This window comes from Rutidosis leptorrhynchoides, chromosome 8 (genome assembly GCF_046630445.1).
Source record: "Rutidosis leptorrhynchoides isolate AG116_Rl617_1_P2 chromosome 8, CSIRO_AGI_Rlap_v1, whole genome shotgun sequence".
Classification (NCBI taxonomy): domain Eukaryota; kingdom Viridiplantae; phylum Streptophyta; class Magnoliopsida; order Asterales; family Asteraceae; genus Rutidosis; species Rutidosis leptorrhynchoides.
In genome coordinates, this window is record NC_092340.1 from 187,411,777 (window position 1) to 187,437,600 (window position 25,824).

Here is a 25,824-nt window from a genome sequence, read left to right on the forward strand (position 1 = left end):
AGACTTCTCTTACCTAGGGGTGACACATATAGTGTACTCTGAATTGGGGTTCGCGACTTCCCAATAACAGAGCCAATAACTACGTTCTATTAGTTAGAAAAATGACTGAGTTTAATGCATAATCGGGAAGCATTTCAATAGCATACACAAATCATAACATTATTTCGGCATTATAACTGCTTACATCATAGCATACACTAAAGATAACTACTTGCTAATCATGGCAACAATATCACAGAACATAATAATTATATAAAGATAAGGGATAGAAGTACCGGTAGATTAAACGAGTTCCGAATACAAAAGTGACGACTTCAAGACTCCAGACCACTCCTAATACAATCTTCGGTGTTCTTCTCCGGGTACTAGGTTTCCCGCACGGAGTCGAAGGCCTTGATAGTATGACTAATATTGTACAAGAGAGAGAAAGAAGTGAATTGAAGTGTGTGTTGGAATGAATGACAAAGACCCTTTAAATAAGCACAAAATTTTCCTGCAAATGGCTGGCAGGCCGTTTGGCAGGCCGTTTGCAGGGCCCGTTTGCTAAGGCAAGCTGTTTAATGAGTCCGTTTGTTCTGGGCATTTGGCAGGCCATTTGGCATACTGGCAGGGCGTTTGGCAGCCCGTTTGGCAAGCCGTTTGGCTTGCTGATTCCCTGGATAGTAACTTGATTTCTTGTCTTTCACCGTTTTCGCTCTAGAATCTTCGTTTTAGCTCTGATTCTCTTGATTCTTTTTGCACCGTCTTCGTAATTACTTGTTCTTCAATTATAACCGACGAAGTGGTATTTTGCCAACAAAGTTCGAATCTTTCTTGTTTTTGGACCTTAATACGTGGTGAAAACGTGACTTTTTAGCCGATATCAGAAGCTAATAGTTTATTAACAGTGATTGTACCTGTAACCAATTCAAGATCCTCGCGGGCATCTCTGGTGTTCGATTTGAAGACTCTTCCATGTGCAAGCCCGCCGTCCTTCTTCTTATTAGGGCATTCATTCTTGAAGTGACCCTGCTAGCCGCATTCAAAGCACTTCCTTGGCGCATTGGGGTTCGCCTTCACAGCTGAAGTGTTGATCTTACAATCCTTGCCGATGTGTCCAGTCCTCTTACACTTCTCACACACCACATTGCAGTACCTAGTATGATGTTTATAGCATCTCTTGCACTGAGGTAGACTACCTTTGTAGTTAGGGTTAGGGTTTCTTCCCTCATTGCTTACCCTAAAGTGCTCATGCCACTTGACTGGATTCTGATCAAAACCTTTACCCTTGCTTCCATCCCATTTGCGCTTCTCATCACTTGCTCCAGACTCTGATTTCACCTTCTCTGGCTCTTGGCGGATAACTTGATCCATCAAGGTGTGCGCTATGCGCATAGCTTCCTGGACAGTCCCTGGTTTGGAAGAAGTGACATTTCCCTGAATGTCCTTGGGAAGTCCCCACAGATACCACTCCAACCGTTTGTACTCAAGATTAACCATTGTGGGACACATTAGAGATAACTCCAAAAATCTCCGATCATAACCATAAAGGTCAGTTCCGGAAACCTTCAATCCCCAAAACTCCATCTCCATCTTCAGAATTTCGGCTCTGGGGCAGTACTCCTCTATCATAGCCCTTTTAAACTCCTCCCAAGGTGTCGCATATGCTTCATCAATTCTCCGAGCCTGGGCGAATGTGTTCCACCATGTCAAAGCGCTATCCGACAACGTGCAGGAGGCGTACTTAGTCCTGTTCGTGTCAGAGCAATTGCTAACCTGAAATACCGATTCTAGCTTTTCAAACCATCTTGTTAACCCAACGGGACCTTCCGTCCCACTGAAGGTCTGTGGCTTGCAACTCATGACCTCCTTGTAAGTGCACCCATTTTGAGCAATTCGGTTAGCCATTGGAGCTTGTAGGTTGGCATTCGCCATAGCTGCGACTACTCGAGCAGCCACCATTTCCTCAATTTGTGCAGCGGTGGGCATCTCTCTTGGACCTCTTCCGTTTGCCATTGACCTTCCAATCAAAATTTTTGACTCAAGTCAAAATCCGTTATCCAATAATTAAATACGCTATAGTAATATAGTAATCCACTATTCAACCAACACAATACATGTTAACTAAGCATGGCAAACTAGTACAGATATCATAAAAACAACATGCAATAATCATAGAGAAAATGTCACACAAAAATCAAGCAACACTAAATTCCTTTCATAAGAAAGAGTTGCATACAACTTCATAAGTTTCCGTACAGTACACGAACGAAAACATGAAACTACTAATGAAAATACATAATGAAATCTAATATAATAGTCCTATGGTGAGGGAGGATAAATGACGTCCATCATGTGGGACACCTGGTCCTCGAGCTCAGTCACCAGAGCACGTAGGGCACACACTTCCCTCATCAGTTCCTCGATGGTGGGAGGTGCCGGTGGGGCAGGTGGTGCAGGTGTAGTACTAAAAGTAGAAGGCACAGTACGGGCGACCTTACGCACAAATGGATCAGCAGGTATCGGCATGACCCGCTTTCGAGCGGTAATCCTAACCAACTGACCCTGTGCGTTCATGAACGGCTTGCCTCCATTTACCCCTGGAATAACGGTACCATCGTAGTGGTAAAGCTTCTTCGACGGGGTAGAAGATGGCGGTACAGGCTCCTCGGAGTCCTCCTCAGAATCCTCCTCAGAATCCTCCTCGCTGGTCTCGTCTGGTGATGAACTGTCTGAGTCGTCTGAAAGTGGTGCAGGCACGTCACGTACGGGAGAATGTTTCTGGCCGGTTGTCATGATCCGATGTCTGCCAGGTGGAACCGGCACAATCCGCTCGTCGGCGGTGTGTCTGACCCAATGTCCATGTTCGTTAAGAAATGGGCGGCCCCAGTTTATTTCAGGGATCACGGTACCATCGGAATTATACTGTGGCCCCGGAAGTCTAGGGCTGGGTGGAGCTGGGATCTCTTCAGGATCCTCGTCACTTTCAGAGATCACCATCAGGTCAGGCGAGTGACTACTATCCCCAGAAGTCTAGTCGCCAGAGTCGTCGGAGGGTAGCGGTGACGGAATATGTGACTTAGCAACAACAGTCGGCGAAGTAGCATACGAGTCCGAATCACTCTCTAAGTCAATGATCAAAGGCAGTATGTCTGACATCCGAACAAGGAAAAATAACTTTTCCATGTCAGTAAGACATATAACAAGCACGTAATCAGGCATAGTAACAACAGCAGCCTAGATCATCTACAGCAGTACATAGCATGGCAATAATAGCAGTATCATACAGAAGTATCATGCAATCAAAAGCAGATAGTAGCACGCAGTAGTGAGAATAAACAGTAGCATACGACAATAACATATAGAAGTAATAGTAAGCAGTAGCATGCAGTAATTCTGCAGAAACAAGTAAACGAGCAAGTTGTAGATTAGTCCTATTAGTGAATCCTACTCGACCCAGTCAAGACACACTAATGCAACCTAATTCCCTACAACCAATGCTCTGATACCAAATGTGATGCCCCGTCCAAAAATCAATGGCACGGTTTATCAAAAACAGGACCAGTACATGGTATAACACTACATGCTGTTTTAAAATATAGTTTTGCATTCATAAAAAGATAACGTTTTCCCAACGACAAATGTTTAACAAGAGTAACATGCTTCTACGAATAGAAAGCATTTAAAAATAGTACGGGACACTAAGGTCATTACAAAACCATAGTTTAAATGTAACATAGTAATGAATACAAAGTAAAAAGTTCCATGATTGAGACATCTCTAATAATGCAGTGGAAGTCTAACACATCAAGTCTATAACAGCAGTCTATTACAGCAGAAGCAAACTCGTCTAAGCACCTGAGAAATAACATGCTTAAAAAGTCAACACGAATGTTGGTGAACTATAGTTTTATTGTAAACAATATCGTAAGGTAGACCACGAGATTTCGTATTCAAAATAGTATGAAAAGTTTATGCTTAACCGTGGGCACTTGGTAACTAACTTAACGTAAAATAATATATCACCCCCTAAAAGTACACTTGGCGAGCGCGTTAAAACAGATGAATTATTAAACACCTGTTAAATTCTAGCGCGACTACCCCGAGAGGGGATGTTAAACCTTATGGATCCATATCTAAGATTCGCGTCTACCGGTTCATAAAAACCGGTAGTTAAACGTTACTGAGCTTAGGGAAAAATTTGTGCCGTTATATCACCCACACATATATAAAGTTAAAGTACTCGTGTCTAGTATGTAAAACATAAAAAGCGCGTGTATTCTCAGTCCCAAAAATAGTTAAAGTAAAAAGGGAGCTATAACTCACAGTGAATGTGCGGTAAAGTCGATATGAAAATGTAAGCAAGTAGTAAGTTGGTCCAAAGGTCGTCAACCTAAGTCAAAGGTTACTAAGTCAGTAAATCGTCCCAAAAAGTTTAAAGGTAAATAAGTCAAGTCCTAAGTATCATCATTATCATCATACTTGAAAGATAAAGTAAAGTTTCAACAAGAATAGAGATCGAAACGAATAGTTGAATTCGTACAGACATTACGACCTCTATACAAACCGAAATGACACGCAGTCAGTGGCCAAGGCTCCGTTTGTGAGTCTTCTTACCTATATCCAAAATTCAGATCCTAATTCGATGTCGTTTGACCGTGGCGATGGTCAAAGCGCGAGTAGGTCAGAAATTTCAGCACGTTGTTACAAAGACGTAGTGAAATTTGGAAGGCTATAAATCCTAAACCGTACATCGGATTCAGGCGAGTCTTAATCGAAAAGTCATCTACACATCCCGAAATTTCTGGAAATAAATTTTCCAGAAGCTCCAGGAGTCAGATCAGACCCTGAAAAAGAGAAACAAGTGCTCCGGTGGGTTTCTTGGTGTTTCATGCTTATCACGGTTCTCATCCTTGATGCGTGTATGCCTCAAGTGTACAACTCTTTAATGTTTTAGCACCATTTTGACCAAGTTTTAGCCATCAACACACAACTAAAAGTAAAAGCTAACTTTCTATAAGTTTTGAACTTCAAAGTTGTCTATTTATTGTATAAACACAATAAAGCTTCAACCTTTGTCCTTTTGACACAAGTTTATGCATCTTCATCATATGAGATGATGAAGACTTGATTTTTATTACCATAAAGATCATAGAAAGGTTCCAAGTAAGTGAGATCTACAAATAAAAACTTACATCTCAAGTATTAAGAAACCCTAAGCTAGAAAGCTTGGATTTTTACAAGATTAATGAGACCATAAGCTAGAAAGCTAAGATCTAGTAAAAGTAATGAGACCATAAGCTAAAAAGCTTAGATCTAAACAAAATAATGAAACCCTAAGCTAGAAATCTTGGATCTCTAATGTTCTTGTAGATCCTTAAAGCAAAAAGTTAGATCTACAAGTTTTATGAAGATCATAAACACAAGTTTTGATCTTTAAACAAAAATAAAGTGATCTTAAGCTATAAAACTTAGATTCAACAAAGTGATGAAGATTCAAAGCTAGAAAGCTTGAATCTTTTATGTTCTTGAAGATTTCAAATCAAGGTTTGAATCTACAAGATATAACAAGATCAAAAAGCTAAAAAGCTTGATCTCATGATGATGATGATGATGTCATGACTAAGAAGAAAAAAAGAAGAAGAAAGAAATTCAAGAACTTACAATTTCTTTAGCTTTTAGTGTGAGAAAGACTAGAGAGAAAATTAGAGAGAAAGTGTATGAAATGAGAAATGAAATGAAGTGTGAAATGAGGATGAGGTTTGAATTTATAGTGGTGGTGGTGGTGGTTTTGGCCGATGGTTTTGGGGACAAGGGGGGACCATTTTGCTTTTGCATGGGTGGTGGTACAAAGGTGGTGCTTGTATGTTGGGATCCCATGCAACAAAGTGTAGGAAATGATACACCAATATGCTAGTATGTTGGCTTATCTTAATGAGTTTTGTCCTACATATTAATGGGTCATAAGTCCATTAAAATTGGGCTAACTTAAAAGTCCATTAGCTAGAGTAGGGTGGGCCTTAGTCCATTAAGGTAAAAAGTCCATTAAGGCTAACTAGTTTGCATTAGTAAAACACTAACCGTAATTAAGCAACCAATAAGCCAAATAATTGTCATTAGAAAATAACAATTAGTTTTAAGTAGTCATAATACTCCAATTATGACAAAAGTTTAACGTGTACAAAGTACGTAGCTCGTTTTAAACGACAAGTGACACTAACGGTCGTAAAAGCATTCGACGATCAAGTTAAGTTATTAAGCACTTAATAACACATTGTAAGATATTAACAAAATTAATTAACATGAATAATGATCCCAGAATATAATACAGCTCAGTACGCACAAATACGCAGTTTCGTGAAACTAAAAAGCATAAATATAAGTCGAAAAAGGTCGGGTCGTTACAAAGCCGACCACCAACCACTGTAACACATCACAACTTCAAGATTTGAATAAACATTACATAACATCTAACCCATTCTCAATGAAATGAAACATGAATTGACCCGTTTCCATATAACGGGTAGAGATTACCATCTCAACTTGACAGTTTTAGTATAAGAGTTTAAAGAATATTACCTGGGTACCGACTAGAAGAAAACAATCGACCTTTTATAATCCAGTGATACTGGTATTTAAAAGATAACCAGAACGCAGATCTGCATTTACATTCTTACCATTTCCTTCACACATTTTTTGATCTCATTTTGTTCAAGAAATCCATTAAGTAACATCATAGATTCTGCATCACTTAATTTACCAGCAACACTAATAATTTCATCAGGCTGATTACTTCAGCCACCACAGCAACATCATCACACCAGCACACAGGCTGAAACTGCCCATCACCACCACAGATCATCGGGTCTTTTAGTCTTTGTCTCTTCAAACTGTCATAACAGAAATGTGTTTTGTCCAATATCCATTCCTCATTGATATCCTGTCGGCCAAACACTAGCACAGTGTTTCATGATTCGAATTACTCAGCCAAACTGGGTCAAACTTAGTCAAAACTTGATCAAACTCGGGATTACTCAGTCAAAACTCGGAATTACACGGCAAGAACTCGGTCAAACTTGGCCAAACTTGGGATTGCTGATATGACCGAAACGGACGGTTTATTTCGCGCGATGTCGTTAGGTCGCGGGCGTCAGGGCCAGCCACCAAGAGGGGGGACACTTGTTTTAAATTTATATTTAGCGGGGCCTCAATCGTACTACTCCTTATTATGAGTAAAGGAAGTATGACCTAGAGTCGTATTTTTGAGATATCAGTAGAATCGAACCTATATCTAAAACTTAAGATAATTATAAAGTGCAGGAGTAGTTGGTGATTACCTAATTTTGGGTTTTCTAGATTAAAGTAAAGTAAATATGATAAAATTTGTAATTCAGATAAGGCTAAAACAAGTGCATGCTATGATTTCATCATTTACTTTGCCTGTATTATGGAATGCTGGCTCATGGATAGCCAGTGACCTTGTATTTACTACACTTGTCCTAAACGCCCCTGTCATAAGACATGTCACTGGGTAATGTGCTAGGCTTGAAGATTCTGAATAGACAGCAACGTCCCTTACCCCCGACTCCCGTGCAGTCTGACTACAAGCATACACGTTCAGACGGCTCATCCAAATGAGCGACTCAGTTGGGTGACGTATTAACATTCCGAAATGGTTTAAACTTTCTTAAGCATAATAGAATACATGGTTTTCCATATCCAAGAGAGGTGATGGGTCGCAATGCTTTCGTTAATGATTGGTTTATAAGTTAGGCCCTTAAAAGAGTTTAACCATAAAGAACACCATGCCCAAGTCAAACTGACTTCCAGGAAACGTTCGGTTATCCTAACAGTCTAATCCTTTATGTGTTCAAACAAACAGTTCCTTAATTAACTAAGCATCCCTCAAGCGGGGTGCAATGCTTGAGACCGCGTTATGGTGAAGTGTACTAGTCAACACTAACCGTGTTCCATGGCCTTACTTAGAAGAGGTACAGCTTACAACAACCGTTGTGCTTCAGCGTGCACGTACGAAGTTCATATGCTTGGTGACTACACTAGCATGGTCTAGGACCGACAATATACTAGGGGTTTAGTCAAATATTTCACTACGAAAGAGTCCTCAGTCGGAATCCAAAGCTTCGTGGACTTACTACAACCGGTGTGCCTCAGTCAAACTTACGTTGTATCCGATAGACTTCTCTTACCAAGGGGTGACACAGATAGTGTACTCTGAATCGGGGTTCACGACTTCCCAATAAGAGAGCCAATAACTACGTTCTAGTAGTTGGAAAAGAGATTGAGTTCAAAGCATAATAGGAAAGCATTTTGACAACATACACAAGCCATAATATAATTTCGGCATTATAACCGATGACGTCATAACATACACTAAAGATAACTACTCGCTAATCATGGAAAAAATATCGCAAAGCATAATAATGGAAGACATTATAAAAAGACAAGGGATAGAATTACCAGTAGATTAAACGGGTTTTGAATACAAAAGTGACAACTTCAAGACTCCAGACCGATCCTAATACAATCTTCGGCGTTCTTCTCCGGGTACTAGGTTTCCCTCACGGAATCGAAGACATTGAAAGTATGACTAATATTGTACAAGAGAGAGAAAGAAGTGAATTGAACTGTGTGTTGAAAATGAATGACAAGTGCCCTTTAAATAAGCTTGATTTTTGCCTGCAAACGGCTGGCAGGCCATTTGGCAGGCCGTTTGGCCAGCCCATTTGCTGAGGCAGCCCGTTTGCTGAGACCGTTTGATCTGGCCATTTGGCAGGCCGTTTTTCACATTGGCAGGCTGTTTAGCAAGCCGTTTGGCCTGCTGATTCCCTGGATCGTAACTTGATTTCTTGTCTTTCACCGTTTTCGCTCTAGAATCTTCGTTTTAGCTCCGATTCTCTTGATTCTTTTTGCGTCATCTTCGTAATTACTTGTTCTTCAATTCTAACCGACGAAGTGGGTATTTTGCCGATAAAGTTCGAATCTTTCTTATTTTTGGGCCTTAATATCGGGGTGAAAACGTGACTGTTTTGTCGATATCAAATATCCCACACTTAGACTTTGCTTGTCCTCAAGCGAACTTCTCGTTTTTACTTCAAGAAATCTTTTCGGAGTTTCTTTTCTAATAGCCTAAGCGGTTTGCTTTTTATTCTAAGAGCGAAAGATAAGGTGAGTCATTTATGTTAGGGTTGAAACTATCTCTGCAAGCATGCGATGAGGTTACATGACTTAGGATAGCTTTCACAGGTCACTTCAATCACTCAAGTGTTTAGGGTTCCCTATAGATCTAAGAAATAAATTTTCACTCATAGCCTGTCATGTTGTACTCATTGTCATAGGCTTGATAAAGACTCAAATCCTTTCTACTAATGTGAAAACGGTAGTAACCATAGCTTCTAGGTCATTTGTCAGTGATGGAACGGAATTTTGGAGTGGTGGTGAAGTTGTTTTAAAGGGTGAAAAGGGTAACATATTCTCAAAAGACTTTTATTTTGGAAAATTTTAGATAGATAGGAGTGCTAGTATTTTTGAGAAGCACTTTTGAACTTTACTTCTTTTTGAAGCGATAGGCGTTTGTGGTCAAGTTCTTCTTCGGCGTTTCTCTTTATAAGTTCTGCTCCCTTTCTCAGAACTAATTTTTTTTTTTATGGAGATTTCATCTCGAGAAACTTTTTGCCGGTAGACTTTTTCAAGACCTTTGCCGTGATACTTGAGAAGTTTGTAGCATCGGGTTTACGGAAGGAATCTCATTTTCTAGATTTTCGATTGATAGTAAAGATGACGTGGATGAGGTAAAAGAAATGGAAGTGTGAGTGGGTTGTTTTTGACAAATAGCTAGCTCTTCTGATTATAACCGAATCACATTTCGTAACTTGGAAATGCAGATCTAAAGCAAGTTTTGATTCCGAGCACAGACATCGGCACTCTCAACGAAAAATAGCGAAGCATTACAGATGAATACTGGTCTTATTTGGGTGTCTCACCATAATCAATTTGGGTCGATAATGCCTAGTCATGCAATGCTCTTTTAGAGATTTGGTTCGTCCTAACAAGATTTCCACCTTACTTAAGCCTTATTTTTATTTACAAACGTTTCACTTTTTTGAAAAGACTTTCTTTTGTTAAAAATTTGAAATTTGGCTTACAAACTTGGAATCTTTGTAATGGGTTATTTAAATATAGCATAAAAAGATTATACCATCATCCCACACTTAAACGAATATTGTCCTCAATGTTCCTAGTGTATCCCGCACTTAGGAGTTTTAGTTGAAGATTTGGGATTATTCGTTTAGTGTTCATTTGGGTGTTATCCCACACTTATTGATAAGCTAGGATATGGCATAGTTTGAATCTTGAGCTAGTAGCAGAAAGAAAGAAATTCCCCTAGCAGATGCGACTGGCTTCCAATCCTTGCGTCTTTTATTGGCTCATTTGTCATCCTTTATTCTTCTACTATACTTTATTGCACGGGTTGCCTCCCGAGAAGAGATTTTGTCGACCGTAGTGATGCTCTAAAAAGCAAACATTCCTCACTGATGGTTATGATCTTGGTCTTCTCGAGGGAATGTGAGTCTTAGCGGGTAAATCCTGAGAAAGTGCCAGACCAGTAGTGGTAGAAGATCCGGTACTTCTCTTGAGGATCTTCTGAACAATAAGTAGTGCGCAGTTTCGGCTCTTGATAAGTCTTGAAGTCCGATGAGAATATGATCTACGACTCTGCTGGTTTACCCATGAATGTCAATCATAGAGGCAGTGCTGGTGGTGATTGTTTCTCTGATGGGATGCTCATTTCGGAGGTCTTCAAACAATGTTAGAAACTGTATCTTTAGAATCTCGAAGTCTTCGAAATGGTGATCTCCACAGTAAGAGTTTGTAGCTTTGCACAGATTTGTTAGAAGACGAAGCTGAAAAGAAGTGAACAGCAATCCTGATCCTAGCATTAATGTCACCGCCTTTGAGTATATCTCCCGACATCCAGCTTTAAATGTGAAACTAGGATATGTGGATTCGTGGAAGATACGTGATATCTGCTTCGTAACATAGGTGGCAATGTTGACTCGATCTGGTTCAAGATGAGAGAACGGATTGTTTCGCCTTACTTCCTTCGTAACAGCGTCTCGTAACTCTTTGATAATCAGATCGGCATGGTGATCAATTGTTACGTAAATCACTAGTCTGTCTGGTGTGCTTTCAAAATTATCTCTTTCCAAGAGAGCGAAAAGGCTGTGAATGTCCTCGATCATTTGCAAATCAGAGTGATAAGTCGGGCTTCCGGTGGAAAGATCCATATGCTTTCGGATGAGAGTCAGTAGTGCTCGTTGGTTTCGTGAGAACGGAAGTTCAGATCCTGCTAAGGCATTGTTGACCTTAGAGTAAATGATCTTCTGATCTCGACAGAATCTTGTCTCAAGAATAGTGCGAACCACTGAATTGTGCTCTCGTTGCCTTTCTTCTTGGTAGATATGATCGTGAAGAGAATTGATAAAGTATTGAATGCGTTTTTCTAGGATTTTAACATCATTGTCTTCTCTTCGGAGATAGAGGTTGTGTTCTTCTCGGATAGCCATAATTCGTTCTGTTAAGCGTAGTGAAAAATCAATGGTTGATTTTCGGATGGCTTTGAGAATATCTTCAAATTCATCGGTATCATTGATGAAAGTTATCATGTCTGCGTGTGTAGATATAGCCGGAATCCGATCTGAAGAAGAGTCCGGCTCCTTTTGATCTGGTTCGGTTGGAGAATGTGAGTTATTTATAATGTCTTCATGTTGCTCTACCTCGTCATCATCGGTGTATTGTTCTTCCGAGGATGCGCTTGATGAACGGATTTCTTCAGTGTTCTGATTCTCCAATTTGATACTTGCAGGATCAATTTCTATATCCTTGACCTCGGCCTTGTCGGTCTTCTTTTTGAAGCGAATTATTAAACTGTGATCTGCCGTCTCAAGCCTCATTATTTCTTCATGACGCTCAATGCTTGGAGCGGGTATTGTCGCAGTTTCATTTACGTCTTCCATTTCCTCTTCCTCTTCTGTAACGACCCTACTTTTTCCGTTATCTTTTACCGTTAATTATTTAACGACCGTTAACTGTTATTCATGCCACGTCATTTCTATGACCTATATTATTATATTTTTAATAATATATTAATTATTATGTGTTATGTGAATATTTGTATTCATATTTTAAGTTATACGTTTCTACGTGTCGCGGATTTCTATCCGGCGAATCTTTTCGGTTTTCAAACCAACGGTCGAGTTTTTGGGATTTTTAAGTCCTATTTATTTTAAATATGATATTTTAATGTCATATGGTTATATATAGTATTTATATATATTTTTCGTCCCGTATTTGTTATCTCTCCGAATTTTCAATCGCGTACTCGTGTTTTCGCGTTTCGGGTTTCGATCGGGAATTCGGGCCACAAGGAGTTTATCAAATCACAAATTGTGCTAGTGGGGCCCACCCCACTCACCTCATTCAGCCGAACAAGGGGAGGGGTATACCCCCTTTGTTTTTCTTTTTCCTAAATCATTTTCATTTTCATCTCAAGATTACTAGTAACCTAATTATCCCATTTTTCTCTCTTCTCCCTCTTTTCTCCCTCTTTTGGCCGTCGCACATCATCATCATCTTCATCAATTTATTGCTTGGATCAAGAAACCATTTACAACAACGCGTTCTACACGATCTCCTCTACACATCTATACCATTTGATTCTCGATTAGGGTATAAACCCTAACCCTAGTTTTTAATTTTTCTTTATTTTTCTGTATTTTGATGTTATATTGATAGTATGATAGTTATATGTTATCTTATTGTTGATTGTATGCGTAGAACTGCTCGATTATATATGTTTTCGGTTTGATTGTTTTGGGATAGCGGTTTGATTGTTGTTTTCTGGAATTATAACTGATATAAAAGTGTAATTAAAGTTTCTATATGAGTTCCTCTCATCAAGACATTAATTTTAGACCCCGGATTCATGTTATTTCGATTTCTGGAACATAAGTTATGATTAAAATGGTGTTTTATTGAGATTAAAATATAAAAACGAATTGAACCAGGTGTGGTCTGACTTTGTGACCATTTTTAGAGTCTTTAGGGTGTACTTGTGTGTTAGGATTGATGATGGTATGAACTTTCATGTTCGGGTCATCGAAATCCGAGCCACCGATCACCCGTTATGACAAAAACACGTTTTTGAACGGATTAAAGATCCAAACTGATTAAGGGCTGTAAGTCATGACTTGGTGACTGTTCTTGGGATGTTCTTGAGCACATTAAGGTGTCGGGTGGGTTGGTTAGGCAAAGATATATATAAGGCTCGCCGAACACTGGTTCCCGGGGCCCAAGTTATGACCCGATGAGCTTTTAATTAAAACTTATGGTTATTAATTATGACTTATGATATAAATAATGATTTTCATTATTAATAAATTACTTATGATATAAAATGTAATTATTTAATTTAATACTTATGATATACATATTTATTATATCATTTATTAATTTATTATAATTAATGAAACTTTAATTAAACTTATGATTAATAATACTTTTATTATTAATGAAAAATACTTATGGTAAGTATTAAACTTATATTATGAGATTATTATAATAAGACTTATAATAAGCATTAATTAATCATTTAATTATTATAAGGCTTAGTTATTATTTAATTATAATTTAATTATTAAATACTTATGATTTAATAATTATAATTAGAAACTTATGGTATGATTAATAATTCATTATTAATTAATAATACTTATGATATGATTTCAAATTTATTATTAATTAATAATACTTATATTATGATTAATATTTAATTAATTAATTAAATACTTATGTTATATTAATTATATCATTTAAACTTATGTTAACTTTAATAATTCAATTTAATTTAATTAAACTTATGTTATGACATAGTTATAGATATTTAACTTTAATTAACATAAAAATTATAACTTATATTAATATTACAACTTACACTTTTAAAATTAATGTTGACTATGTTTGACCAAGGTTAACTTTTGAGTTGACTTTTGAGTTGACTTTCGGTTGACTTTGACTTTCAGTTGACTTTTGTTGACTTTCTAATTAAGGAAACTTTTCTAACTTATAAAATTTCCAAAAATAGCAAATTTCTAAATATGGAAACTTTCTAAAGTTGGAAACTTTCCAAAAATAGAAACTTTCCTAAAACAGAAACTTTCCTAAAATAGAAACTTTCCAAAAATGAAAACCTGCTAAAAATAGAAACTTTCTAAAAATAGAAAGTGTGTGTCCGTACGCTGTTTTGATCAAACCGATGCATGTTAAGTATTGTTCTATGTCTACTTGCAACATGTACAATAGCTATCAAACTAAGACTTGACCTAAGTTGGTTATTTATATCGACCTGCTTTATTTATAGGTCGGCGTTGTGATCAATCCTGATCACTTCACTTCGTTTGCTGTTCGCTTATTTGTGTGGTTTCTTCATTTGCTATTAAGGTGAGTTATAGTCCCGTTTCTACATACTTTTCAAAGTATATTTTTGGGATGTGATTACATGCAATTTATTTTACGTTTAGACGCAAGTGGCAATTAAATTTAAATTATTCGTTATGAGTTGAACAAAAACATTCCCGAGTCTGGTAACTGTAATCACTGGTTTCTACTGGTGAACGTGAATCCTACGGATAGATCTATCGGGTTTGACAACCCCATTTCGAGCTAGTCGCGCTAACAATTTATAATCGGAATGTTTAGTACTTCGTATTTTGTTGTAGATACACTATTTGGTGTATATTATTGATTGTGTTTGGCAAGGGTAAATAAAGGGTTAAGTGGTTACCAGGTGGCTCATTAATAATGAAATAATGTTTAATGTTTTCAAACATTTTAAATCATGTGGTCTAAAGTTTATTCAATTATTTAAACCTATAATTCACTCAACCTTTGTGTTGACAGTTTACTCGCATGTTTTCATAGGTACTTGAGTTTATTTGATGCTTCCACTGTGTTAGAAGAGTCTGCATGCATTTGGGCAGATTTTATGAAACAATTATAAAACTTTGAACTTGCATTCTGTTTTTGAAATAATTTAAACTTGTGGGTTTGTTGACAATGTTTTATGTCAACTTTGGTTATTTAATATGTTGGGTTATTTAAAATACATATTTTGGTATGCTTTCCTTTTTGAGAAAACTTTTGAAATAAAAGAATGAAATGTCGTTTATTAAATTCATTTAAGTTCGATCAAGCTGTGGGACCAAGTGACGGAGCTGTTAAGTGTTTTGACGGGGCCATCACAGTTGGTATCAGAGCTTTGGTTGTAGGGAACTAGGCGGTCTTAATGTGGTCAACCCGTAGTTTTTAGGGTGCATTAGAGTCTAGTCTACATCCTGACCCTTTTGCTATAGCATTATTATGCATTTCAATTCGTATGAGTTATATCATAAGCATTTATTCTATGTTGTATATGGTTTGCGGTTTTACTGTTTGCAGATGTTTACTTCGAGCAACAACTCCGTTCCTGCTCCTTCGGCTGCTGCCAGGCGTCGTGCTGATCAACCTTTGATCGATGATCCTTTTAACTACTACATGGCTACCATCACTCACATGACTAGAGCTTATAACGACAGGACGCATATTAATGCCCTCAGCGACTGTATGCGTACCTTGCCGCATAACGAGGTGATGGACGAGATTCGAGCTAGTATGGATTCGTTTGTCAGTTTCAAGCATAATGTTGAGTTCGAGAATAGGAAGCGTAAGAATGAGGTGGACGCTAGGTTTGAGGCTCTTGAGAGCATTGTTTGTGGTCTGAAGGCAGAGTTGGAGGAGGTGAAAGGAAAGTTGAGGAAGTATGAGACTCCAGTCGAGCCTCATACGGGCCCAGCTTATCACACCCGCTCCAAGCAGATGTGATATGATGACTCATGATTGATTATTTATTTCATAAGACTTAATGTCCTTTTATACATACATTTTTGGGTTATGTACGGCATTTTGCCGTGGATTTTATTAAGGTTTTGTTATGGGATATTTTCATTATGTATGGATGGTTATTTCTTTATAGCATCTATTATCATTATCATATTTTATTTATGATGTTGTGACTCTTGGCATGTTATATTATGCGTAATGTAGATCATGTATGTTTGGTGCTATGTATGTTGTATGATTTCTATCATAAAGTATGTATGCATGTGGTGGTTATTTCTATAACAATCATAACTGTCATGTTATTACTCATAGTGTTCGTTGACTATTATTTTAATGGTTAATTTTTTTTCGTGTTCGATCTATTCCTTTATAACACTGGCATTATTCTCAGTACTAACGGTTGTGCTATTCTGTTTTGAAGATCATGCCTCCCCGCGAGTCCAACGAAGCCCGTATACAACGTCTTATCTCCGAAGGAATAGTAGCTGCTATGGCAGCTAACGCTAATGCTAATGCAAATAACAACAACCAGGTGGGGTGCTCTCACAAAACGTTCATGGCAAGTCGTCCACAAGAATTTAGTGGCACTGAAGGACGCATTGGACTTACTCGTTGGTTTGAGAAGATTGAGTCTATTTTTAGGGTTAGCCGAGTCCGTGATGAGGAGAAGGTTAGTTTTGCAAGCTGCACTCTTAAGGATAGTACATTGACTTGGTGGAACAACTTGGTGAGTAGTTTGGGTAATGATGTGGCGTATGGTTTGACTTGGAACAACTTTAAAGAGAGAATTATCACCCGTTATCGTCCTAGGGGTGAACTTAAGAAGTTAGAAGCTGAACTTAAGAACTTGAAAATGAAGGGCACCGAATTAGATGCCTATGAGCAAAGGTTCTTCGAGTTGACTTTGTTGTGTCCAAATGTTTATGCTGATGAGAATCTTAAGATTGAAGCTTATATTGATGGGTTATCTGAGAAAATTGAGCATGGGGTGGAGTCTAGTGAGCCCCATACTATTGAGGCTGCTATGTCTATGGCTCATAAACTTAATGATAAAATTTTGAGGAGAAGTAAGGCTATTGTGACCGATGCCAGTGAAGAAGTTGTTAAGAAGGCTGATAATGGGAAAAGGAAGTGGGATAATAACCGCAACCAAAACTAAGGTCAGCAGAAGAAACAAGATACTTCTGGTTCGAATAACCGTAATCAGCGTGTGTGTCCTCGATGTTATAAGGCTCATGATGGTTACTGTACGGTTACTTGTAAGAGGTGTTCCAAGCAGGGGCACATTGCTAAAGATTGTACGATGCTTCTGCCGGGTTCTGCTACTCTTGCTGCAGGTGGTAGTAATAATGCTGGTAATAATGGTGGTAATGGTAATGAGAAGCTGAGAAATGGTGGTAATAAGAGAGTTTGTTATGAATGCAGTAAGCCGGGGCATTTTCGTGATGCCTGCCCTAACAAGAAGACTACCGAGAATGTACGTGGAAGAAAGTTCAACATTAACGGCAGGGATGCTGAGGAAGATCCTAAACTGGTTATGGGTACGTTCTCGGTCAACGATTTATTATTTTATGTACTATTTGATTCAGGGGCTGATTTGAGTTTTGTGCCGAGTAAATTAAGTCCAAAAATCAAAACACCGTTAACTCCTTTAAACAATACTTATGTTGTTGAGATAGCTAATGGTAAAATGCTTACTGCTAAGACTGTGTGTCGTAAATGTAACATTAATTTGGCTGGTAGAGACTTTGAGATAGATTTGATACCAATTGAACTTGGTAGTTTTGATGTTGTTATTGGAATGGATTGGTTGTCTGCGAATCGTGCTGAGATTGTGTATTATGATAAAGCTATGTGTATTACTAATGTGGTTGGAGAGCCGTTGATGGTTTTTGTGAAAAAGAAATGCAGACAGTTAAATCTTATTAGCTGTTTGAAAGTTCATAAACATCTTCGCAAAGGCTGTCATGCTGTTCTAGCCCATGTTGTTGATTCTGATAGAGAAGAGAAGAGCGTTGGCGATGTTCATATTGTTAGAGATTTTCCCGAGGTATATCCTGAAGATTTACCTGGGCTTCTGCCGCAACGCGCGGTAGAATTTCAAATCGATCTTCTTCCCGGTGCTGCTCCTATAGCATGTGCTCCTTATCGACTTGCGTCTTCCGAACTTCAAGAATTGTCAAGTCAACTCCGTGAGTTGTTAGACAAGGGTTTTATTCATCCTAGCTCGTCCCCTTGGGGAGCTCCTGTTCTGTTTGTAAAGAAGAAAGATGGTTCTTTTCGTTTGTGCAATGATTATCGTGAATTGAACAAACTTACTGTTAAAAACCGTTACCCTCTTCCTAGAATTGATCTGTTCGATCAGCTTCAAGTTTCATATGTTTATTCTAAAATCGATATTCTTTCCGGTTATCATCAACTGCGTGTTAAAGAATCTGATGTTCCAAAAACCGCATTCCGTACCCGTTATGGTCACTACGAATTCCTTGTTATGTCGTTCGGATTGACAAATGCACCTGCTGTGTTCATAGACCCCATGAACCGTGTGTGTAGACCCTATCTGGACAAATTCGTTATTGTTTTCATCGACGACATCCTTATTTATTCTAAGAGTGATGAAGAGCACGAAGAACATTTGAAGTTAGTGCTTGATTTATTGAGAAAAGAAGAATTGTACGCTAAGTTCTCTAAGTGTGCTTTCTGGTTAAGAGAAGTTCAATTTCTTGGACATATTGTTAGTAAACAGGGAATACAAGTTGATCCTGCCAAGATAGAGGCAATTGAGAAGTGGGAAATTCCGAAGACTCCTACTCAGGTTCGTCAATTTCTAGGGTTGGCAGGTTATTATCGAAGGTTCATTCAAGATTTCTCTCCTATTGCGAAACCTCTGACTGTTTTAACGCACAAGGGGAAGAAGTATGAGTGGAAAGATGAACAAGAGACTGCTTTTCAAATTTTGAAGAAGAAGTTGACTACTGCTCCGATATTGTCACTACCTGAGGGTAATGATGATTTTGTTGTTTATTGTGATGCTTCGCGTCAAGGCTTTGGTTGTGTTTTGATGCAACGAAAGAAAGTTATTGCGTACGCGTCACATCGATTGAAGATTCACGAGCAGAATTATACAACTCATGATTTAGAGTTGGGGGCTGTTATGTTTGCGCTTAACATTTTGGAGACATTATCTTTATGGGGTCAAAAGTACGGTGTACACAGATCATAAAAGTCTTCAACATATCCTCGATCAGAAACAGTTGAATATGAGGCAACGAAGATGGGTTGAGATGTTGAATGATTATGATTGTGAACTTTTATACCATATGGGAAAAGCCAATGTTGTGGCTGATGTGTTAAGTCGTAAACAAAGGGTTGAACCCCGCAGATTTAGAGCTTTGAATATGACGATTCAAACTAACCACGCAAGGCAGATTCTTGAGGCACAACAAGAAGCCTTAAAGGAGGAGAATTTTGTGAACGAGAATGTCAGAGGCATGGCTAAGAAGTTTGAGGTACGAGCAGATGGTACAAGATATTTTTGCGGGACGTCTTTGGGTTGCGAAGTTTGGTGATCTCCGACAACTTATTTTAGATGAGGCTCATAAGTCTAGGTACTCTATTCATCCTGGTTCAGGAAAAATGTATCATGATCTTAAGGAGCTTTACTGGTGGCCTAATTTGAAAGGTGATGTGGCTACGTATGTGGCTAAGTGCTTGACCTGCGCCAAGGTTAAAGCTGAACATCAGAAACCATCAGGATTGTTGGTGCAACCTGAGATTCCCGAGTGGAAATGGGAAGGTATTACGATGGATTTTATTACGAAATTACCGAGAGTTGCGGGTGGCTATGACACCATTTGGGTGATTGTAGATCGACTTACTAAGTCAGCTCACTTTTTTCCGATTAAGGAAATGGATTCGATGGAGAAGCTTACTCGTTTGTATTTGAAGGAGATTGTTTCTAGACATGGTGTTCCCGTATCTATTATATCAGACCGAGACAGCCGATTTGTATCGAGGTTTTGGCAATCCTTACAGGAAGCTTTGGGAACTAAGTTAGATATGAGCACCGCTTATCATCCTCTGACGGATGGTCAAAGTGAAAGGACCATTCAAACGTTAGAAGATATGTTACGAGTGTGTGTTATTGATTTTGGTAATGGGTGGGATAAATATTTGCCGCTAGCTGAATTTTCTTATAACAACAGTTACCATGCAAGTATTAAAGCCACACCGTTTGAAGCGCTGTATGGTAGGAAGTGTAGGTCTCCTGTCTGTTGGAATGAGGTTGGTGATGCTCAACTCACAGGTCCAGAAATTATTCATGAGACTACCGAGAAGGTCGTACAGATCAAGGAAAGATTGAGAACTGCCAGAAGTCGGCAAAAGAGTTATGCCGAAAAGGGAAGGAAAGATATTGAATTTCAAGTTGGTGACCGTGTTATGTTGAAGGTTTCACCTTGGAAGGGTGTGATACGTTTTGGTAAGAGGGGAAAGTTGAGTCCTTGTTTTGTTGGACCGTTTGAGATAACTGAGAGAGTTGGACCAGCGGCTTATCTTTCGAAATTGCCAGAAGAACTCAGTGCTGTTCACGATGTTTTTCATGTATCGAATTTGAAAAAGTGTTTGGCCGAGGCCGATAAGACTATTCCTCTGGAAGAACTTCATGTTGATAAGCAACTATATTTTATTGAGGAACCTGTTGAAATTATGGACCGAGAGGTTAAGACTCTTAAGCAGAGTAGAATTCCTATTGTTCGGGTTAGATGGAATGCCAGACTCGGTCCCGAGTTCACTTGGGAGCGTGAAGATCAGATGAAGCAGAAGTACCCGCATTTGTTCCCAGATGCCGAGTCAACCCCTGCACCTGCTTAAATTTCTGGACGAAATTTCCGTAACGGGAAGGTACTGTAACGACCCTACTTTTTCCGTTATCTTTTACCGTTAATTATTTAATGACTGTTAACAGTTATTCGTGCCACGTCATTTCTATGACCTATATTATTATATTTGTAATAATATATTAATTATTATGTGTTATGTGAATATTTGTATTCATATTTTAAGTTATACGTTTCTACGTGTCGCGGATTTCTATCCTGCGAATCTTTTCGGTTTTCAAACCAACGGTCGAGCTTTTGAGATTTTTAAGTCCTATTTATTTTAAATATGATATTTTAATGTCATATGGTTATATATAGTATTTATATATATTTTTCGTCGCGTATTTGTTATCTCTCCGAATTTTCAATCGCGTAGTCGTGTTTTCGCATTTTGATCGGACATTCGGGCCACAAGGAGTTTATCAAATCACAAATTGGGCTAGTGGGGCCCACCCCACTCACCCCATTCGGCCGAACAAGGGGAGGGGTATACCCCCTTTGTTTTTCTTTTTCCTAAATCATTTTCATTTTCATCTCAAGATTACTAGTAACCTAATTATCCCATTTTTCTCTCTTCTCCCTCTTTTCTCCCTCTTTTGGCCATCGCACATCATCATCATCTTCATCAATTTATTGCTTGGATCAAGAAACCATTTACAACAACGCGTTCTACACGATCTCCTCTACACATCTATACCATTTGATTCTCGATTAGGGTATAAACCCTAACCCTAGATTTTTAATTTTTCTTTATTTTTCTGTATTTTGATGTTATATTGATAGTATGATAGTTATATGTTATCGTATTGTTGATTGTATGCGTAGAAATGCTCGATTATATATGTTTTCGGTTTGATTGTTTTGGGACAGCGGTTTGATTGTGTTTTTTCTGGAAATATAACTGATATAAAAGTGAAATTAAAGTTTCTATATGAGTTCCTCTCATCAAGACATTAATTTTAGACCCCGGATTCATGTTATTTCGATTTCTGGAACATAAGTTATGATTAAAATGGTGTTTTATTGAGATTAAAATATAAAAACGAATTGAACCAGGTGTGGTCTGACTTTGTGACCATTTTTAGAGTCTTTAGCATGTACTAGTGTGTTAGGATTGATTATGGGATGAACTTTCATGTTCGGGTCATCGAAATCCGAGCCACGGATCACCCGTTATGACAAAACACGTTTTTAAGCGGATTAAAGATCCAAACTGATTAAGGGCTGTAAGTCGCGACTTGGTGACTGTTCTTGAGATGTTCTTGAGCACATTAAGGTGTCGGGTGGGTTGGTTAGGCGAATATATATATAAGGCTCGCCGAAAACTAATTCCTGGGGCTCAAGTTATGATCCGATGAGCTTTTAATTAAAACTTATGGTTATTAATTATGACTTATGATATAAATAATGATTTTCATTATTAATAAATTACTTATGATATAAAAAGTAATTATTTAATTTAAGACTTATGATATACATATTTATTATATCATTTATTAATTAATTATGATTAATGAAACTTTAATTAAACTTATGATTAATAATACTTTTATTATTAATGAAAAATACTTATGGTAAGTATTAAACTTATATTATGAGATTATTATAATAAGAATTATAATAAGGATTAATTAATCATTTAATTATTATAAGGCTTAGTTATTATTTAATTATAATATAATTATTAAATACTTATGAATTAATAATTATAATTAGAAACTTATGGTATGATTAATAATTCATTATTAATTAATAATACTTATGATATGATTTAAAATTTATTATTAATTAATAATACTTATATTATGATTAATATTTAATTAATTAATTAAATACTTATGTTATATTAATTATATCATTTAAACTTATGTTAACTTTAATAATTCAATTTAATTTAATTAAACTTATGTTATGACATAGTTATACATATTTAACTTTAATTAACAATATAACTTATATTAATATTACAACTTACACTTTTAAAATTAATGTTGACTATGTTTGACCAAGGTTGACTTTTGAGTTGACTTTCGGTTGACTTTGACTTTCAGTTGACTTTTGTTGACTTTCTAATTAAGGAAACTTTTCTAACTTATAAAATTTCCAAAAATAGCAAATTTCTAAATATGGAAACTTTCTAAAGTTGGAAACTTTCCAAAAATAGAAACTTTCCTAAAACAGAAACTTTCCTAAAATAGAAACTTTCCAAAAATGAAAACCTGCTAAAAATAGAAACTTTCTAAAAATAGAAAGTGTGTGTCCGTACGCTGTTTCGATCAAACCGATGCATGTTAAGTATTGTTCTATGTCTACTTGCAACATGTACAATAGCTATCAAACTAAGACTTGACCTAAGTTGGTTATTTATATCGACCTGCTTTATTTATAGGTCGGCGTTGTGATCAATCCTGATCACTTCACTTCGTTTGTTGTTCGCTTATTTGTGTGGTTTCTTCATTTGCTATTAAGGTGAGTTATAGTCCCGTTTTTACATACTTTTCAAAGTATATTTTTGAGATGTGATTACATGCAATTTATTTTACGTTTAGACACAAGTGGCAATTAAATTTAAATTATTCGTTATGAGTTGAACAAAAACATTCCCGAGTCTGGTAACTGTAATCACTGGTTTCTACTGGTGAACGCGAATCCTACGGATAGATCTATCGGGTTTGACAACCCCATTTCGAGCTACTCGCGCTAGCAATTTATAATCGGAATGTTTAGTACTTCGTATTTTGTTGTAGATACACTGTTCGGTGTATATTATTGATTGTGTTTGGCAAGAGTAAATAAAGGGTTAAGTGGTTACCAGGTGGCTCATTGATAATGGAATAATGTTTAATGTTTTCAAACATTTTAAATCATGTGGTCTAAAGTTTATTCAATTATTTAAACCTATAATTCACTCAACCTTTGTGTTGATAGTTTACTCGTATGTTTTCACAAGTACTTGAGTTTATTTGATGCTTCCGCTGTGTTAGAAGAGTCTGCATGCATTTGGGCAGATTTTATGAAACAATTATGAAACTTTGAACTTGCATTCTGTTTTTGGAATAATTTAAACTTGTGGATTTGTTGACAATGTTTTATGTCAACTTTGGTTATTTAATATGTTGGGTTATTTAAACTACATATTTTGGTATGCTTTCCTTTTTGGGAAAACTTTTGAAATAAAAGAATGCAATGTCGTTTATTAAATTCATTTAAGTTCGATCAAGCTGTGGGACCAAGTGACGGAGCCGTTAAGTGTTTTGACGGGGCCATCACATCTTCAGATTCCTCCTCTTCCTCTATTTCTTCGCTGGGATCCTCTTCTTCCATTTCTGGGTCGTCTACAGACTGTGATTCGACACCCATCTCGATATCATCGGCTTGTGGTGAAGACTCGTCATCGGAAGTGATCCTTCTGGTGGAAATAGCAAACATCTCTGTCTGTCCAGAAAGATCGGTTGGTCGGTCAATTTTGAAGGTAACGCTCTCCCCATGTGATCGTAAGATCAAGGTTTGATTGTACACATCAATGACAGTCCTAGCCATATTCATGAAAGGTCTTTGTAACACTATTTGTGTGTGTAGGTCTTCCTTGATATCCATTACTACGAAATCTGTAGGATACAAGAATTTGTCGACTTTCACCAAGACGTTCTCAACTATGCCCTTAGGATATCGAATTGTGTGATCAGCAAGTTGGATTGTCATTTTGGTTGGTGACAAGTCTCCTAACTCTAATCTCTTGTAGAGAGAGTAGGGGATTAGGTTGATACTTGCTCCTAAATCTGCTAGCACATGAATGGTTCCAGATTGGTAGATTGAACACGAAATAATGAATCGGCCCGTATTGATGTTGTGCGAGGTGTATATGAAATAGTTATATTTTTATTGCGAAATACTATTAAATATGATACAATTTTACACAAGTTATTTATTTATTTATTGAATGGGATATACCTAAACCTTGCTACAACACTTATAGGCAGTGTACCTAATCGTAGAGTAGTGTAGTTTTTAGTAAGTCCGGTTCGTTCCACAGGGAGCTAGCTGAGTTTAACACTATATTTTTTTTACAACTATATTTATATAATATATATATAATTATATATAGTAATATTATTATAAAAGGGGGTTTTTACCGTTTAATGACCGGTTTGTCGATTTTATATTTTAAGCGTAAAGATAAATGACGATAATATAAATGACAGAATTTAAATTGCGATAAAGTAAATTGCAGTAATTAAAATGATAGTAAATAAAGGTACGCTGAAATATGAAATAAAAATATTATGCTTATTTAAACTTCCGTAATCATGATGTTTGACGTGTTGATTTTAGTTTATTACCATGGTTAATTATCCTTTGTCCTGGATTATTCAATATGTCCATCTGGTTTTTGTCCATAACAGTTCATCAGTCATAGATATAAAGTGCGAGTGTCCTCGTCAAATTATCCTTATATCCGAAGTCAAATATTCCAACTAATTGGGGACTTAAACTATAATTACACCAATTTTCCTTGTATATAATTCACCCCTGTTTTAATAAGTCCATTGACTATTAATCCATTCCCGTGTCCGGTTAAATGAACGATTATTAGTACTTATAAATATCCCGCCCATCGTGTCCGATCGAGTGTATATGGTTATTTATAGGTACGTCCAATTGTAAATCTTTATATTAAATTAACGAAATATCATTCAATTAAACAAATATAAAGCCCATTAATAACCCATAGTCTAATTTCCACAAGTGTTGTTCTTTTGTTCAAACCCCAATTATGGTACAAAGCCCAATTACCCCATCTTTAATATTTAGCCCAACATCATGATTACTTCGATTTAAATAAGCATAATAATAACTTAGTTACAAGACATTAAATTAAAAAGGAGAACATAACTTACATTGAGTATTTATCGCGTAGCTTTACACAGACAGAACTTCGACTTGAAAACCCGTAAAATAAACGTTACGCTACCCACACTTGTAGAAATGTAACCACTAAATTAACCTACTC

The 25,824-nt window shown here is 37.1% G+C and overlaps 1 pseudogene; it reads right to left on the bottom strand.

Moving 5' to 3' along the window:
- Positions 1-15,675, bottom strand: part of LOC139863965 (NADH dehydrogenase [ubiquinone] iron-sulfur protein 1, mitochondrial-like) — a 66,988-nt pseudogene extending 51,313 nt beyond the window's left edge.
- Positions 15,676-25,824: the final 10,149 nt, after the last annotated feature.